We start from the raw sequence: 15,352 nt of genomic DNA, 5'->3' as shown, positions 1-15,352 counted from the left end.
TAACAATTCATATATTAAATGTGCATCTGAGTTAGGGACTGGTTTATTTCTTCATCAGAGAGTCTTAGTCACTAAGTGAAGTTAATTATAATTTGTAGCTGTGTAAGAGCAGAGGAGGCTCAAATTGCATAGTCAGGCAGATGTCTAAAAAGATTATGTTGTATGTCTGAAAAGCAGTTCCTTATAATTTTTAATACTTTGTTGCTTTTCAGGAATCATATTGAGTATTTTTGAGGTAAAACTATTTTGTTTCTAAAAAACTGAAGATTATTTAGCACTGGTACTGTGTTGCAAAGAGGTGCTGCTTTGCTTGGTATCACAACTCTCCAATAGTGTTTGCTTGAACTCTGCCTCGAACTATGTTAATATGCTATATTTTCTCAGAAAACAGATCACAATCCAGATCTTCTGCCTCTAATGGTATTAACTATTCATCACAGAATGTTCGAATTGTCTGACTTTGAGTCTGAAAATTTTACAGATATTTCAGTCTATTCTTACTTAGAAAAAAAATGTGAATAGCGTTAGTAAAAGCATGACATTGGGGATGCCTGTTAGTAGTGTAGTTTGGTGTGTTGCTTTTTCAACTACTATCATAACAACTTTTCCAAAACGGAAAGCTGGCTACAAGAATACAAAAAAAGTTTGTGACATAGAGCTGTTTGCCCTTAGTTACTGCAGTTTTTGTTTTGCTGGTCTAGATTGGTCTCTCCTCTTTGAATTTCTCCAGCCCTTTCACAGTCTTCTAGTAAGTCCCAGCAGCTCTTATTTTGCTAAGCTCTCTGCATAAAAGGATGGACTATCCTCTGTTTTTCCTGTGCGAACCTGTAATGATCAAAAAGGAGACTGATACTTCTGAATTTTGGCACTGACTGACACTAGTATTTTGTTGTAATTCAGTATTTTACATGCTGATCTAGTCAGGCATAACATTTCCTGGGAGGATGTACAAGGTCCACTTTAAAAATGAGGAAAGTAGATGTAGGAATCATTCAGGACACAGAAAATGATGACATAAACTGATCAACTGATACCAAAGACAATGAAAATATTTTCCTTAGATGGGGTCCTCTTGGACCTTAATCTTTAGACCATTTCTTTGCTAAGAAAGGGTGGACCAGATGATCCTTGAGGTATCTTCCAACCTGATATTCTTTGATTGATTCTAATGCATTAGATCGCAGTGCTTTCTAGGCAAACATCTTCCACATAAATTTGTTTTGTGTTACAAAAGTTTAGTGGTTTTCAGATACAGTTTTGCCTGCTCCATGAATGTTTTTAGGAACACTTGGGATTATCATTTTTTTCTTCTGGTTTCAGAAAGAAGCCTGTCAAGACATGAAGAGAGCTTCTTAGCTCTTTGTCATGATGGTAGCAGTTTTGGTGACCTAGCTGCTTAGTCAACTTTCAAAGTTGTTAAAAGCAAATTTACTTGGGGAAAAGAGCAAGTATTTTACAGAGCTCTGCCACAATCAACTTTCTGTTATGAATTTGTTGTACCAGAGAAATTTTACTCTGGGGAAGTAGTGGCATTATATGCCTCCCATTTGAGAGCTGTGGCTCTCTGTGTATGCTCATGGCATAACTTGTCATAAAAGTGCTACTGATAAAACAAAGGCCCTTTTCTATTACTTTTTGTCCTAGTTACTAAATAAAAAGCACAGACAATGTGGACTAACAACACTTACGGTAATCATGTAAAAGTAAAATCAAGCTATTCAACCAAAGTAATTAGAATCTTTTTGTTGCTTGACTTCTGTGTTTTCTTTTGTTTTAAATTTTTTAAAAGTTTGTTCTGTATAATCTTGTGGTTAGCCCTATAAGCAGTTTCCTAATGTAATATCATTATATGGACTGAACCACAGCTTAAGCGTGGCAGGCAGTTGCCATTCAGTGCATGCGGCATAGGAAGAATGGCTTTGGGTTAAATCGCTTTGTGAAACATTTTAAAAATTAACTTTCATCATTTTTCTTTGATTGTTTCTCATGAACAAAAGAGACTTTTTCTCTCAGAAATATAAATGGCAATGCATGTTAATGAGCAGAAAATTCCTTCACATGCTCTAAAAAAGTGTTACAGTACCAAGAAGAATTGAGATTCTGATGTTAGGCTTCATGAGCCAAAGAATGCTCTTTGGAACAAATTCTGCCTGAGGTCACAGCTAAAACATTTATTTAACTAGTCTTGTTAGAAAACTTTAAAGACTTCCAATATAAATGAATAATTAAAAAAGGCATCTGTTAGTAAATAACTGAAATAACCTTTTTTAACCTAATAGTTATTAGTTACCTATGTAATATTTCTGAAGAACGGTTCTCCAATAGAAAATAATGTGTGGCAAGAGTACAATAAGAGAGTAAGTTGACAGTCTTCAATATAGGAAACACATTCTTCTACTTGCATGCCACCATTAGTTGTCTTAACCAATGTTAATGCTTTCAGTATTTTAAGATTGGGCATGGTCACAAGCTTGGACACTGAAGGATGTAAATAGTAGAAGGGACTAGGCTGCAGTTTAAGGTACACAAATGTCCAGTGTGGCAAGTTCCTAGTAAGTAATCATCTGGGTAACAATTTAAGGTAAGTATCTCTACTGGATCAGAGTAAAATTGAAAATTTTCAACACTAGAAAATAATTGATTCTTAAGAAAGATTGTAAGAAATGGAGGTAGCATAAAGTGATCTTTAGCTGGGAGGAGACTGTCGGCTTCTGCTGGTCAGCACTTTGGTGTATCTCAAAGCAGTTTGGTGTCTTGCAGTCTAGATCTCTGTGTGATCATCGTGTTTAATGACTTATGCTTTGCTACCTTCTATAATCCTTCTTTATAGCATTTGACCTTCAGAGTATGTTGTGACAATGAATTCCACAAAAGTGTTAAACATCTGTAAAATAACTCTTGCTTGCATTTGAAAACTGCCAATAATTTTATTAAATGGCCTCTAGTTTGTGAGCCTCAATTTCTCCTTCATACTCTTTGATTTATGGTCCTCTGTTCTAGCCACTCTGTATGCATCTCTCTTCAATGATGAAAAATACTTTTCTTGTAAAAGTCACTGTGTAGTCTCTGAGCATCTGTGTTGCTAAGCCCTACATCTTTTCTAGTTCTTCTGTATCTCTTTGTGATGGAGGAAAGAGAACAGCAACCAGAGTTTGAGCTACTAGGAATAAAGTCATATTAGGATGATTCTTGGTTTGCTATCTAACTTTCCAATTAAGCCTCCTCCCACTTGCCAAAACTAATCGATTTTTATCTGCTGCTAGACATCAAGGTGTCATTTTCAGACAACTGTCCTCAATGACTCTGAAATGTCATCCATATAAACTGGTATAGAGCCCATCTCTGTTTATACGTGACTGGGATTGTGTATGTGTACTATTTTAACATGTTACTTTACATTTATAGGCAGTGAATTTCACCTGTAATTCAACTTTCCACACTTGTGGTTTTGAGATCCTTATGCAACTTTGACCATTCTGAATTATTAGCAGGAGTTTTTCCTTCACTATCACTTTCTAAACAGTTACTTTTATTCAGTCATGAGTAAGTGCATAGAAAAAGAAAACATATATATACATATATTGATATACAGACATTACATATTTTGCTTATTACACGTCCATATTATATTTTACAGATATATTTATACTTATATATGTTTTAGTGAATGAATAGAATTCCTTTATAGATGTAACCTATCCTCTCATTCCTGTATCATTTGTACCTTCTATGATTTTCTACTAGTGTTACTTATATGCAGTAATCTATTAATAGTCTATTTATGTCACATGAATAAAATACCATTTTACACATAAGTGTTTATACGCAAATACACACACATATATGAATTCACATACTCCCATTTTTGATTTTAGCATCAATATAGAACACACATATTTAATATTAGTCTTATTACTAATTTTCATATATTCTGTTTAATCCTTATACTGCCAGTTTTGTAAAACTGTCAGAGATTTTCTGATCTAGTTTTGTAGCCATTCTTCCTCCTGTTAAAATTATAGCAGCATTGTATGAGAGTTCATTCTGGGGTCACTGAATCTGAGATTTATACTGAGATGTGTAAAAATAGCAGCTGGCATCAAAAGTGGTATTTAGTAGTCCCATATCCACCTGAACAAAATCTGCAGTGCAACTTCATCTGGAGACAGGGATTTTTTTGGGACCCTGGAATATATTTATTTTTATAAAGTTTAAACTTTGTAAGGCTCTGGCTCTGTGGTTTTAACCTCCGCTTCAGTGGGTGGAGCAATTGTTTATGAACAGTTCGCTGTAATTTTGCAAGTTTTTGGAAATACTTGTGTGCTAGAGAAGATCCACAACTGTAAAATGTAATTGAAACCCGGTCTGCACAACTCAGTGGTTCATGCCTGCTCTATTCCATCTGGCTCTCATTGCTTTCTCCGCAATTGCAATTACAATTGCATCTTGAGAAGATTTATTCAAAGAAGTAACAAATGTGTTCATACCTTCTCGAATCAGTTCCCTGTGGTACAGGAATTGAATATGGAGAAGCAGTACCTGTATGTGTTCATTCATGACAGGTGCCAGCGCTGCCATCGAAGGGCGTTCATAAGCATGGGGGTTCGGTGAAGTAATGGGCTTGTTCTGCAGGATGCTGTATGTGCCCTTCCTGAAGCCTCATCTGGAGGTAGAGGGAGGTTTCTCTGCCCTCCGTCCCTTGTTCTTACATAGCAAGGCAGCAGGGACTTGCTGAGAAGAGTGCTGTTGATGGGCTTGCAGTGAAGGTGAAGATAAGACCCAGGTCAAAATTGTTCATGTGCTATGGAGTGTTTTATGATTTTGCTTGAGAGCTGGCTTATTGTTTGTACTAATACTGCTTAATGTCCTACACAGAGCCTTTTAGATAGAGTGCTGCACTGGTGTTTTGTATAGTTACTCCTTGTAGTTATGTGTTTGGATGTCCTTCCACATTATGAATTCATAAGCACATTTAAAATATGGCTTTTAGTCTGTGGTGGGTAAGGACATTCTTGTTTGGTGTTTTCCTCACAGCTGAGTACAACAAAGGGCCTCTGTTTGCTGAGTAAACTTCAGTAAAGAGTTCAGCTGCATCTGAACAACAGTATTAAGGAATGTTGGACTCCAAACAAACCAGAAAGGATTGAACCATTTTTTTCCAGCTGAGAGGCTACATTAACAGAATAAATAAAATTGGAGAACAATGACCTCCTTATTTAAGTAAGCTAGACGAGTTTTAAAAATGTGTTTGAAATCTGGATGTCACTTTTATAACGTAATTATAGCTGAAGAGATGCGTGTGAGACTGAGCTGATGTCACCCCATCAGCTCTGCACTGCAGTGCTTCCAGCAGGAAGCTGTTGTAGATGAGAAGGAGGGTTTGGGTGGGTTTTTCTTGTGGTGTTTTGTTTTGTTTTCTGTGTGTTTTGGTTGTGTTTTTATTTATTTATTTTTTAAAAGAAATGCTTCTTAAATACCAAGTATTTATTTGCTGTGACCTCCTGTGTGATATTGATTATAATTAATGTTGAACTAGGGTACATCTGCATTTAATTTTTAAAAGAATGAGCTGGAAAACATTCCTTAGGCTTGTTAAGTAACTGTGCTTTGTTTTCATACTGAGAAAAGTTGCTTCTTGTTAGGAGAAGAACCAACTGTTTGCATTTTTTCTGAAATAGTCCTGTTTACTGGATGTGAGTGCTTTTATGTGAGTTCCAGTTCAAACCATGATGGCAAGACTTAGTCTGAAGATTTTTATTAAGAATAGGAATACAAGTCAGTCTTATCTTGATTTAATCTCACCTGTCAGCTGTGAAGACTTGTGCTTCTTGGTTTGCTGTCTGTTAATTGTTTTTTGTCTGGTCAGCACAGGATGAAAAACTTCTCTTGCAGGCAAAGTCAAAAGCCTGAGGGGGCTGTTACTAGTGCCATTTCTTACCACTGGCCTCAAAGGGAGCCAGGACTAAGCCAGAAATGTTGCCTGTCTTCCTCATAGATGCCATTTTCCCCATAGCTCCTTATCTGAATGCAGAACTGCTAGGAAAAGTAGAGAAATTCACGTGAGCTTTTGTTGCTCTGCTTGTCCTGAAATCTGATTTATGTGAGGATACTTTTTGCTTGTTGGTGTTAGAAATAATTAAAATAATTAAGATGGAGAAAGGAAAGAGTCTTTGAGTGTTTGTCATGTAAGAGATATTTAAAAACTAAAGTAATGATTAGTAGTTTAGTATTTATTAAATTACATTAAACTGGGTCTGTAAGAAGAGGAAGGATCTAGCATTTTAGTTTCCAAGATAAAAAAGAAAAAAGGAAGAGTTTTATGGATAGGCACTTTTCTGCAAGAGATAACTGTTTTCCTGCATTATATGCTATATCCACTGAAACAGGCTTGCTTTTCTGTGTACTCCTGCTTCTTTTTATATTTACAATTATGAACATGTTACTTGAAGATATAATGTGGTGTATCCTCAGGACCTTAGTGGTGCCTTGAGGCCCTTTGCAGATAAGATTAACATCTGCCTTCACTTTAAGCCAATCAGAAGTTGTCCAGAAAGTGCTGATCACTTGTTAAATTCTAGGTGAGACCTGAACTACTTTCCATTAGTAGATTGTTCTTGCTACAGGTTTCCCTCTGTCTCTAATACAAAATAGGATTAAAAACTGCTGAACTTTCATCCTGTTCTAGCATTGTGTTATCTCCTGTGAATAGCTGACTTCAGGTTAAATGTTTTGTGGCAAATTTTCCAAACTGGTCCATGTCCAGTATCTCACAGAGGCCAGCGTTGCACCACTGTTTTCTCTTCAGCCCCTTGCTAGGAATAATGTTTCACTTGGTTGCTCATGATGGTAACCTTGATTTTTAGTGTTTTTTTTTCTTTCCCCCCCATTGCTTGTGACACTACTGGAAGGTTTTGAGGGCAGCACATTACTGTGTGTCAGAAAGCCTGATCTGCTCCAGCATCAGTTGCTTCAGGACAGAGCTGGGACAGAGACCCTTGCCACAGCTTCAAGAGGCCGAGCAGTGACTAAAGCTGCAGATCTGTTAGAGCTTGGGGTCACCTGAGCAGCGCAGACACATCTCTGACAGCTTTTGCACCAGCTGTCTTTCACAAGCACTTGAGGAAACAAATCCACTGGTTGTGCACCCAAAGGTGAAAAGCAGTGGGGCATGGTCTGGCCATGCTGTCCTCCCTTCAGCTGCCTGAGGGTTGGGGTGTGGGGGGGGGCAGGACCCTTCGGGGCTGCTTGCACCCCCCCGGCTGGCAGAGATCTCTCTGCCATTTAATTGGCATCCCGTATCCCCCAGGGGCTGTGGCCAGCTCCCTCATTGCCTCATCCCTCCATGCCTGCAATCCACAGCACATCCCTCTGTAATACCATAGTGCTTGTGACTGCTAGCATGGACTGGGTCCCTCTGGGAGTCCTGCCAGCAATGCTGTCCAAAGGATTGTTTTTTAGGATATGGTTATCAGTTTAATTTGCTTAAAATTTGCCTTAAGAAGAAATAGGCCATGAGGTCTCTCTTCCTGGAAGAAATTTCCACCAGGCAAAATCTGTCACCCAGCATTAGCTGTACACTGTCACGCTGTGCTGCTAAGAAAAAGAGCAAGTGAAACTAAAATAGTTCTGAAACAGTTTATCTCTCTTAAAATTTCACTCCCTTATTCTGTATGCTATGTGTACTATTAAGAAGACAGGATCTTTTAGGAACCTGGCTGCTCTGGTCAGGGCTTAAATCCTGACATCTTGGGTGCCTGACACTTTTCCCTCTGCTGTAGATAGTTTTGATGTTGCATGAAATTATGAATTTTGATGGGGAGTAAGGAGCAAATAAACTTTTAGCATTTGGAGAGCTTTTCCCACAAAGTGGGAAACCACAAAATAGGTGGATTTAATACACCAGGATGAACTCACTGACCCTAACAGAGATACAGACTGCTGCTGAGCCCTTGAAGTTGTCTTCAATGATACAATCAGTCTTAATACTTGGTGGTGGTTACGCAAATGTAGGGATTTAAAAAAAAGCATGTTTGTGAGATCTAGATCTACTGTATCTAATGCTTTTGGCTAGATTTGTCATGAGAAAAAGTTTGAATACTTGAACTCTCTAGAGGCACTTTTTTTCTTCGTGGTTTCAAAATACACCAAGTGATGACAACAGCCAAGCCAATCCTTAGGTTTCCCCTGGAATCTCTGAAGGTAGTTGTTCTTGAATCAGTTCTTTGTGTATCTGGGAGAAGAATACTACTTCATATTCGTAACAAAGAGATTGTGTATTAGTTCTGAAGGTTAGATATTAGGTTTGAACTTGTCTTTGAGGATTTTTCCTCTAATATTTAATACTCAATGAAGATTTAATAACTAAAATTATTTTGTTTGAACACATGTTCACACCAAAAGATTAGCATAAATAACCACTTATTTGTGTTTAATAGGAGGAACTAGGAAAGAGTGGATTTGTAAGGTTTGGGATTTACTTTTTTCTTCCTTTTCAAAGTCATGATCAAATTGATGCCGCGCAGTTTAGGCAGAGCAGGTTAAGCTGCCACCTTATCAATCCCTATCACTGCAGTTAAGCAACTTTTTCGTCATTAGTAAGTATTATAAATGATTCGTAACAATTACTTAGTTTGCTTCTGCATTCTGTAAGGTTAAGAATATTAAAAGGCCAAGACCAAAAGGGTTTGTTTCTCCCTCTTAAAGCTAAAGAAAACAATCACCACCACAAAAGAAACAGTCCAGCTGTATTGTTTAGCAATTCCATGTCTGAAGTTCTGTTTGATTTATCATTCAATCAGTTCTTACTCTATTGTAGTAAGTGTTATGCATTACTTTCTTCAAAGAAAAACAAATATGTTTGTTAACACATTTTTTTCGTTATGCTATCTCAGATCTTATTAAAATAATCAGTCTTAAAAACAGTTATTGGTGTTAGGGATATTGGGATATCGTCTTTTTTTATATAATCGCATGTATTGTTGACCTTTCTGTAAGATTCGCAGAATCAGTGTCATGCAGTATAAACCTATAGTTCATGCTTGTTGGTTGGTTGGTTTTGTTTTAAAAGCACAGCTAGCTTTCTCCTTTTGCATTGTGTTACTTTGTAACCGTTTGGACCTTTCCTTTGTTAAGGCAACATACAAGGCTCAGGGAGATCTCTTGGCTTTTTTAATACTTTGGAATGCTGTCTGCTGCTTCTGAAGACTTAAAAATATTATTTCAAATAGTTGTTCTTTAATATATTTTTTTAAATAAATAGAACATCATCATCATTGTAAAACACTGATACATCATTTTACTTCCTTAATACACAGGAGAAATAGTTTTTTAACACTTCTGCCTTTTGTCTTGAAAAGAACATCAAAAGGTACACAATTTTTAATGCTAAACTCATTGCTTGGTAAGTTTAGGCATTCCTTTCTGTATAGCTACAAGAGCATCAATGGAGCATGTGAATTACTGAAAGGTGCTTTCATGACCAGTCTACTAGCCAGGATAGTTTCAATCAAAGGCTTAAAAATTCCTGTGGTGGGGTTTTTTGTTAGTTTTTTTTTTTTTTTGTCTAATGAAACTTATTCCTAATAGATTTTTTTGTTTGTTTGTTTATTATAATAAGTGTAAATTGAGCTATGATTTAATGTATCTATTTCTCAAGTATAACTGTGTTAGTAAATTGGGTTCTGGTAGAAAGTGGAATATGGAAAGAGTGTAACATTGAAGTGTTTTAGGATCTGCTCTGCAAATTCCCTTTGAGTTGATTAAAGCAGACAGCTCCTGGCCCTGGAATCAACACAATTACAGAATTTGTTTGCTAAGAAATGTCACTGTAATACAAATGTTTCATTTAGAAAATAGATTAGCTCATCTTAGTTAAGAGGTGAATTTCTTTAAAACATACTTTTTATTTGAAAAGGAGTGATCTGTTGTAGCTTCTATATATCCTAGTTAAAATCCTGTGGATATTTTCATTATGTTATTAAGACACTTGGGAACACTTAAGATTAATGAGACTATTTAGGATTATTTTATTGCTTTCTTTTTATGTCTCACGTTTATTTAATTTCTTACTTTCTTAAATGCTTATAAATAAACAAAATATTTAAATTTATTAACTAAATTACATGTTCCATGATTTGAAGTACTCTATTATGAACTTGTAAGGCAGTTTTACTGCTTGTGTTTCACTATTATATTAGATACCTCCATCTGCCTTTCTCAGGTAGGATGGTAGTATCTGTTCATTAGGAAAACTGAACTTGGATACCATAGCTGAACATTGATACAACTAGTGCAAGCCCAGTCTAATTTTAGAGAAAGCTTTTTTTTTAGGGTTTTCTTTCCTGAACCAAATCATAGTAAGAAAAAACAGCTGTGAAATAAATCCAATCACTTGGTGAAAACCAACATATCAAGAGGAAATCTTATGAAATTTCTTATTTACAGCAAGTAATATCAACAATTTCCAAAACTTTAATGTAAGAAGTTGCTAAATATTTAAATATGTAGGCATTGCATCAGTTGGAGATTACCTGTTGGATTATGGAGTGGTGTGAAGACATTGTTATAAGTAAAACAGATTTGAGTTTGTCATATTGGTCCATAACAAGTTTTAATTTACAAGGAAGCCAATGTGCTATATATTCTTCTGTCTCTGGGCGCATCAGAGGATGCTGTCCCCTTCTGGGTGTCAATCACTTGTCCTCTGGTTTTTGGCATGCTTTTGTCATTTATCTGTTGTAAATTGTACCCTGCTCGTAACTCTCTGTTATTAAAAGATCTGTTTGCACCTGGGCAGCTTTATCTAGCCTGAACTCTTCAGCTCTGCATTAGCCTGTGCTGCCAGGATCTTGTTGAACCTAGTTTTTCATCCGTGTGTTGATGTCCCTGGGTAAAGATGCCAGTTGTCACATATGGAGTGCTCTGGAAGCAGCCAGAAGACAACCAGCTGGCAAGGGTTCATTCATGCCACTGTGGGAGCTCTTACCACGGGGATAATGTTTGTATCTCTGGACTGATATGAAACTGCTGTGTAACCTTTACTAAGAATCATTAATAATCATCATGTTCTCCAGCACAGCTAGAAAACAATTTACATTTTATAAAGCAATCATGTGTACCATAGTAAAATTGGACAGTCTGCAGCTTCGTTCCCTGGCAGAGTTGGGAGAATGAGCAAACAGCTCATTCTTGGTTGGTTGGTTCATTGCAAAGTAATTAATGGTAGCAAGTGGTAAAGAAGTAAGAAGGTTTGTAAATAAAGGAAATCTGATGAGACAAAAATAAAAGCTAAGTGCCAGTAGCCAGAATTTGGGAGTATCCAACACTGTTTATCTTTAGAACTTTTGGGTGGGTATTGGGAGCAGAGATGTTAAAATGTATCTGTGGGCCATTTTGCACTGAGGTGTGGGCAACCTCCCAGCTGCATACTGGAAAATCTTTTGTCTTTGTAGTAGCTAACTTGTAGTTAACATCAGTTTAGCAATGAATATATTGTTACCTTGCATCCCTGCTGTGACTGATTTCTGTGGGTTTTTTCTTCAAGGTTGCTACTAGGTGCTTAGCTGGACAGAAAATGAGTTTTCTCATGAAACCATGAGAACAGTGAGCTGTTCACAGAGCAGTGCCTATCAGATTTTTTTCACCCAGAACTTAACAAGGCTGAGATGTGGCACTCTGTGTCTTATGGTAAGTTCTTCCAGAGCAGACCCTGGGAGGTGCCATCAAGAGGAGGTGTTGGGGTCAGTGTGGGCTGGGGTGTGTGGTCCTCTGTGCCTGTGTGGTACCACTGATGCGAGCTGTGCAGGAAGCAGTTGCTCCAGAAGTGAAGTCTCTTGCACAAGGTGGTTTTCAGGTTATTTCCTGTTGAGATGACTCCAAATCCCTGGTGGCTTTGTACTTTGAAAACAAAAGCCCTCTCTCTCCTAGGTATAAGTGACAAGCTGGTGTTGAGACAGAACCTTCAAAAGCGTGTTTTGTTGATCAGCTGTCAGAATGTGTGAAGCTTCTTCCCGTATCAAATGGCAACAAAACAGGTCAAAGCCCTTAGGTGCTGTTTGATAAACATCTTTGAAAGTCTTGGGGAGACCAAGACTTTCATTACTCAGTTGTATGTTGAATTGACTTCAATATGGTTCTGCAAATTACAAAAAGAAATTTTATCTGTTTATCAGGAAGGAACCTGAAAATGAAGGTATGTAAGAATCTTTTAGAACTCTGTTACAACAAATGAGTACCAGGAAATGTGGGCTTGATTTGGAGAGTTTGCTACCACAGAGAGTTTTAAGACAAGTATTATAATTTGATCATAGAAGTAGTAAGTTGAAAGTTGTATCAGAAATCACAAGCAGTTGTAGATATTGTGTTTGACTGACAATATGCAAGAGAAAGTGTGTTATGATAAATCCTTGTCATTCAAAGGTATTTTTTTAGTCTCACTTTCACAGTTGTTTTCATTATCTCCAGCACCAAGTTTAATGCACTATAAATAATTCATAAACCATAAGCAATTTAAGCTGTGCATGTTTCTTCCTGAAATACAAATTAGAGTATAAAATTCATTTTACTGTCTTACTGGTATCACTTTTAAGACTATAATACTCTGTTCTTAGACCCAAATTCTGCTTGCCTTGACTCTCAGATTATCTCCTAAGTAATTAACAATATAAAATGACACACTTTTAGTGACTGAAAGCCTTTTGATTTTAGTTTAGTTTAGATTTTATTATTAAATTCTTTAATATGTTTGATTTCTCCGCTTTTGTTGCTTTAATCAAAGTTGTTAAAATCTGGATTGATATGAAATCTTACAGGAATTTTCATAGTTAATATAACTGAGTTTTAAGTTTCCTGTGATTGCCAAAAAGCTGAAAGGAAGAATTTACACTGGAGCCTGTTTTCAATACCTTGACTCTTTCCAAATGGGACTTTTCTTGAAAAAACTAAAATTGTTTTATACATGACCTCATCCAGACTAATTTATTTCAAAGGATTCCAAAGAGGGATTTTACTAAAACCTGCTCTATCACTGTCAGCCAGTAAACCATACTAAAGTTTCCTTGAAGGTCACAAAGAGAAAAAAAAAAAAAAGAAGTATATTTTAAGCTTTTCCAGATTATGATATTCTACAACAGAGTACTTTCTTTCCTATGGTATATGCTCTTTCCTGACTGTGGCTGGAATTCAGAAAGGGAAACTTTCCAAGGAAGGATCCTGTACTGTGAGGCTTCATTTGAAATTTGGGCATTTTTCTCTATTGTCACTCAGGAACAACATGATTTTGCAGACCTCGTGTATAGCTGAAATTGGGAAGTGTAAATTATATTTTAATGTTTGTCAATACAGTTTTACAGAAAATCCCGTTACTGTCTATGGAGAATTATTCTTGCATAATAAATGAATTTAGAAACTGTCATTGAACTACCAAAAAAAAAAAATAATAATTTGAATCTTTAAAAATGGGCCACTGCAAATGAATTTAATTAGGACATGCTGTCCCAGAAAAGCTCCTGCTTGACTTTGAAGATCTGGAGCAAAAGTTATCATTAGACAACAGTCCTCTATAGGAGAGAAGAGGCAGCGGTGGTTTTTTGTTTTATCTTTTTATTTTAAAATTGTTGTGTTTACTTTTTTTTTTAGCGTACGTTGGCATATCAGTTAAAAATGTGTCAGAGTTCAGCATGAGCTGACTTTGTTAAAGTGATAAAGTGATGGAAAAAAGGGCAATTGTTGAATGTAGTACTAGTATCACTGAACTAATAAGTATTAGTAATATAGTGTGTTAATTTCTGAATACTTGTCCTCCTCCCCTTTCCACCCCCATTTTAATTTTTAATAAAATGTAGTTGAAGGAAAATTGTCAGATAGCACAAAAGCTCTCCTGAATTGTATTTTATCAGAAAAAGTACTCTGTTTTCTCTAGTGCATTACATGGTAGCGTAGGCATAAATTTCTCAATATATATGTACTATTTAACTATAAACACTGTTTTTATTAATTCATGTTTCAGAAGATAAACAGATTATGCTGACCTCCATTGGGTGTAACTCACTAGAATTTATTAAAAACTACTACTCTTCATGCTGTAGCTGTGAATTGTTTTTTCAAGATAAGTATAACAAATCAGGCATGTCTAATTGTAGCAAAGTGCTCTTAGACTTGGTTAGATATAATCTAATACATACTGTTTATCTTGGTTTACCCTCTAAACCAAATTGTTTTTAAAAATGCACATTCATTGTGCTACTGGAGAGTTAACTCACCGATTGCCCAGACAAATATAAGACTTCAAGCCATATTATACAGATGATAGTAATGAAAGCATCTTGTTTATAGTGTAAGACATTGGTTGATCAAATGTTTGCTCAGCTCTTGGTGCTAATTTACATTTATCAAAGAGTGAGACTAAGTTTTATCTTTAATTTTCATTACTTCTAGAATAGAAGCAGAAGAATGTTGTGGAACATTTTTACCAGAATATCAATAATAGTGTAAATTTTAATCAATTTTATAACTCTCAAAATAGGCTCATGTACTTTGTTCACCATACTTTATTCTACATCGCATATTTTATTTCTCAGCTAGGAATATGTTGTTTCGTAATCTGTGTTCCTTTTTTAAGGCACAGGTAGTGAGCTGAAAATATTAGCCAAGTGTGCTTTAGGCTTGAGAGTTGAGTTTGTATGTATGTCTGTGCAGTATGGTGGGTATGCCCTTTGCATCACATGTGTAGTCACTGCCATACCGCACATGGACAGGACTGATTGCCCATGTGGTGCTTTGACAGTTTTCATGTGTGAAGCAAATCTGAAGTAATGCTGAAGAGTACTGAAATTTCTGCAAATGCACAGGACATCTGTGCAAATAAGTCTTGGAGCTGGTTGGTGAGTGAGTGCACAGTGAACATGTCAAGATTTACAGATGTCCATTACTCCCATTGAGATGTTCCAAGTCGTTTTTGGAAAAAAAAGTCTGCTGAAGAAAAACTTTTCAGGTATGTCTTTGTTCTAGGAGAAGTGTGCTTATACTTATACTTGAGCTTGGTTTCTTGTATTAATAAGGTGATAACATTTCACTGAACAGGCCTAATTCTGTGAGAGTGAGATCAGAGTGCAGAATGAATTATCCTGTTGTAATTTAAGATTAAGCATGAGTAGCTTTTACACAACGGATGATATGGATATTAATAGAAAGACTGGTGGAAGTTTGGAAATGTAAATGCATGTGATAGACCTTTCAAAGACCTCTTTGCAATGGTACATAGGTACAAGGGCAGCTTGTACAAATCAACTCATGCTGCCCTTGGTTTGAATTTTGATAGGTGTGCATGTTTTGCAGCCTGAAGGTCAGTGTGAAG

At 36.4% G+C, this 15,352-nt stretch overlaps 1 protein-coding gene across 4 annotated transcripts in view; it reads left to right on the top strand.

The window, feature by feature from the left end:
- Nucleotides 1-15,352, top strand: part of THSD7A (thrombospondin type 1 domain containing 7A) — a 301,960-nt gene that overhangs the window by 9,890 nt on the left and 276,718 nt on the right. The window lies entirely within an intron of this gene.

This window comes from Athene noctua, chromosome 2 (assembly GCF_965140245.1).
Source record: "Athene noctua chromosome 2, bAthNoc1.hap1.1, whole genome shotgun sequence".
NCBI lineage: Eukaryota > Metazoa > Chordata > Aves > Strigiformes > Strigidae > Athene > Athene noctua.
The sequence above is the reverse complement of the archived record's forward strand: the minus strand, read 5'-3'. Positions and strand labels throughout refer to the sequence as shown.